Source organism: Cucumis melo, chromosome 12 (genome assembly GCF_025177605.1).
Source record: "Cucumis melo cultivar AY chromosome 12, USDA_Cmelo_AY_1.0, whole genome shotgun sequence".
Taxonomy (NCBI): domain Eukaryota; kingdom Viridiplantae; phylum Streptophyta; class Magnoliopsida; order Cucurbitales; family Cucurbitaceae; genus Cucumis; species Cucumis melo.
Window position 1 is genome coordinate 7265170 of NC_066868.1, and position 4295 is coordinate 7269464.

At 32.6% G+C, this 4295-nt stretch overlaps 1 long non-coding RNA gene across 1 annotated transcript; it reads right to left on the minus strand.

The window, feature by feature from the left end:
• Positions 1 to 1543: 1543 nt before the first annotated feature.
• On the minus strand, positions 1544 to 3000 carry LOC127144221 (uncharacterized). Its single transcript, XR_007815796.1, has 2 exons — positions 2110 to 3000; positions 1544 to 1790 (listed from the first exon to the last, which is right to left on the minus strand). It is a non-coding gene; the product is annotated as an uncharacterized LOC127144221 (long non-coding RNA).
• Between the last annotated feature and the right edge of the window lie 1295 nt (positions 3001 to 4295).

Genomic DNA, 4295 nt, shown 5'->3' on the forward strand with positions numbered 1-4295 from the left:
TGATATATCTAATTACTTGTCATATTTGCAATGCAATAAAGAGATGCAATGAGCTGTTTTTTTCTAAAGTTTTTTTTATCATCCGATGCAATTTTCCCAAAATATTTATGGATGTATAAATAAACAATGTAGAAATATTTTACTACAAGAAAATTTAATTCCATATCAATTTTACAGAAACATAGAAATATATAAACATTTCTAGATCTTTATAGATTTATTTTAAAGTGGTTGTTGAATCATTTTCTTTTTTTGCTTATGTATATCAGGGTGAATAATTCTATAGAAGTTTACAATAATTCTGTTGTTATGATTAGTTAATATAAATGTCAAATATCATTATTGCTAGTTTTTATCGTATTCAAATATGCAGGAGATGAATTAGAAATGAAATTGTTATTTTTAGAAATGAAAAATTTAGAAACTTATCCAACCTCTTTTAAAATTTAGAAACTATTCTACCGTGGTTGGACTTGGCTATGTTGGTAGAATCATCAAGTACCAAACATAGAAATGAAAAACCGTAAAAGATATGGTTATTATGGTGGTATCCATCGTACATGATTGGAACCAGAGGTGTTATTCCATGGAGTTGTGGACATATATTGAAGTTGGTCACTAGTGATGATTGCAAAGGTGGTTTTGCCAAATATGATTTTTAGAGGTGGTTGTCAAAGCACGTCATTGTTGGAAGTCTGTGATTAACACCTCCAAATAAATAATTACCAATTAGAATATTTGAAAGAAAAAAAAAACGATTTATTTGCAAGAGTTTTAAAATTCAAATCTTTTCTTTGTGTATTCTATTTCATTTTGATTGCTTTTCAATACAACATATCAATCTTATTTATAGAATTGTTATGATAATCTAAATATATAACTCTTCGAAATCTAGAGCATGTCGTTTTAAGAAAAAGATAAAAACAATATGCAAACGGCACAAAAGATATTAAAAAGAAAAAGAATATATTAACCCAATCTCACTATTCAAAATATCAACAAGAAAAATGTAGGATAACATAAGAAAGGAATCGTTTCGGGGGATTCAAACGTTAAGAAACAACAATATTCTACCAGTAACACTACAAGAAATTTGACCTTTAATGTCGGTTTAAAACCGACATTAAAGGGATTTAATGTCACTTGACAACCGACATCTTTGCGAGCGTTATTAAAGGCCTTTAATGTCGGTTGGACTTTAATGTCGGTTTAAAAACGACATTAAAGGCCTCTTTAATGTCGGTTTAAAAACGACATTAAAGGCCTTTAATGTCGGTTTTCAACCAACATCTTTGATAGTGTTATTGAAGCCCTTTAATGTCGGTTTGGCTTTAATGTCGGTTTTAAACCGACATCTTTGATAGTGTTATTGAAGCCCTTTAATGTCGATTGGGCTATGATGTTGTTTTAAAACCGACATTAAAGAGGCCAATAATGTTAGTTTAAAACCGACATCAAAGGCTTGTTTTTGTCCATTTTTAGAAATTTATATTTATTTAATTGTTGTATTATTGTCCATTTTTTATAAACCAACATTGAATCCTTATAGATAAATATTTTTTTCTCGCTCCAAGAAATTAATATTATTTTAGAAACTACAATATTTATCTTTTACAAATACACAAAATGAAAACTTAATATTGTGTTTATATATACATTCTACAATAGTACATGAAACAAGATCCTAATACAAATAAGAAATCCTAAACGTCTTCTCAGTTTTCAACCTTCAACGATCGCCTGGCTATCTAGACAATCGCTTAGCTTTCAATCTGATGACTTCAATCATTCTACAAGCAATATCAAAATAAACCATTTAATCTGATATCATCTCCATTATTGCAAACAAACATGTCAAGCATAGTAATAAGCAGTTCTATAGCCTGTGGGGACTCATAGGAGAAAGAAAGGGTCCCCTGAAAAGGGAGAAATTAACAGCCAAAATCATTGACTTTCATTTACACCACATATAATACACACAGAAAGTTCAAAGGGTCTCCTAATCAGGTTCAAAACACAATGTTATTTATAATACAACCAGTTATGTCCACAAGTTCTTCACTATTTAACTAACCATCAGCATATGTTGCAAAAGGTTTAGTGACAAACCTGAGCCACTGAGACCTGTGAACCTTGTTACAATATGCATTTGCCGAGGAAGTGAGGTCTTGAGCACCATTTATGCCAACAAAAATTGATTACATAAAGAAGAAGAAGAAGAAAGTTAAAAGGCCTTCAAGTACTCATTTGTAGTGAAAATGTATCATTCACCATCACTAGACCTATTTCCCCTTCTGTCACACTATTTCGAATTAATATACATTTGGTACTAAATAGGGGAACCTAAATAAGCTTGTAAAACTCAATGCAACTTGAAAGCAAACAAGGATGAACAAGATTATATTCTGGAATTATGTTTTTTTTTTTTACATTCTCTTTTTGTTGCCATTATGTCTAAAAATATATATATAAATGCAAAGTAATCAAGACTGACTTCCGAACAAATCAACTCAGACCAAACCCAGTTTTAGTTTCTGCCAAGCATCTATAGGAATCTCAGTTAAGGGTACTATAAATAATAATAATAACAATAAAAAATAAATTGATTACCTTTTTTACTCAGCAAGATCATCTAACAAAAGCTCAATTAACATGTTAACATATTTTAGTATTTTCAGCACTATGAACCTACTTCCGCAGCTCTAGCAATTAATCCTACTTCCTAGTGAATGTTACCCATTTCTTTTCACATAGCAGCAGAGCATTTCTCCTTCCTTTTTCATCAATTCTACAGTGCCCCGTTCTTCAAATTATAAGTGTTGAAACCCAATTCATGAACTACAAAGCAAAGGTAACCCAAGAAGATACAATACTATGAATGCACGAAGATGAGGCAATTCATACCAGTGGAACCTAAACCTCTTGAAGCAGAAAAAGGGAACTATACCATAAACACAAAGGGAACTATACCAAGGCAAGACCACAAAATACATAAGTGAGAAATCAGAGCCCTTGACGTGGAAAAAGTAAATGTCCAAGTCCAAAGAGATGTAAAAAACACATCAAATACAAATACAAATAAGAAGCAGAATGGTAGCATCTTGAAATCAAATCCAACAGACTTAAATTTACATTGAGATTCTGCACAAAATAAAATGCCCACGCCTTGTAGTTCTTATTAGCACCAACAATAGAACTGATGTAATAGTTCTTTTCCCACTGTTCCATTATCCATCCATTCCTACTTATTTTATATCAAATTTAACAAACACTTCAGAGAATACTACAAAGAATTGAAAACTTCAGTGATTGAAAGTTTACTTCACACTTCAAAGAATGAAAATGACCTTTATGCAAGAAATACGGAGAGAGCTCAATATTGGAAGATATGAAATATAGAAAAATTATTAGACAAAAATGCATTTGAAGTAAACGAATCTATTAATTTATAACTATACGTTAAAAAATCTTATCATGAGACACGAAGAGTATTGGGTCATAGTTACACACGAGAGTAAGGAAGGAAGTTCTCCACAATTGTTAGTTCTGAGGAATCTATTACTTTCTTTAGTTTTGTTAATTTTCCACCCTTTCGTGTTCTTCATGGTCTGATTTACAAGCACACAAAAAATACCAACTTCCATACTACTTCATTTGGACAAAGGTCAACATACAAGTTTTGAAAGATTCAAGTACAAACATGAGAAACATACTGAACTTTCTCACAATTCTACAATACAGCAAAATTAAATCCCAGTTGAAAGACACAAATTGAACTGATCCAAACCCTTCAACAATAACTCAATCCCCCACATTATCAAACTCAAATCAGCCAGAAACTCAAAATTAGAAACTAAAGACAACCCAAAACCATAAACCAAAAGAGAATCTAAAAAAGACCCACAAAACAAAAAAGTTACCTTCCTCTGGTGCCAATTCTGACAAGAGCAACCTTGGTCTTCTCTACCTGCTGCTCCACAGTAACAGAAGCTCTTATGAGACCAACCCCATGAAACTTCTTGGCGCCATTAGAGAAAGCCGGAGGTTTAAGGGAAAGTGAAGAGAACCCAAGAAGAGAACCAACATTACAAGGGCGAGGCATTGGAGAGTGGCTTACAGAAGGGGAAGATAAAACAGCCATTTGAGCGAGTGTTTGTTTGAGGAGGAGGAGGAGGAGGAGGAGGAGGAGGGCGAGGCATTGGAGAATGGCTTACAGAAGGGGAAGATAAAACACCCATTTGAGTGAGTGTTTGTTTGAGGAGGATGAGGAGGAGGCTGAAATGTCAGCATTTCCT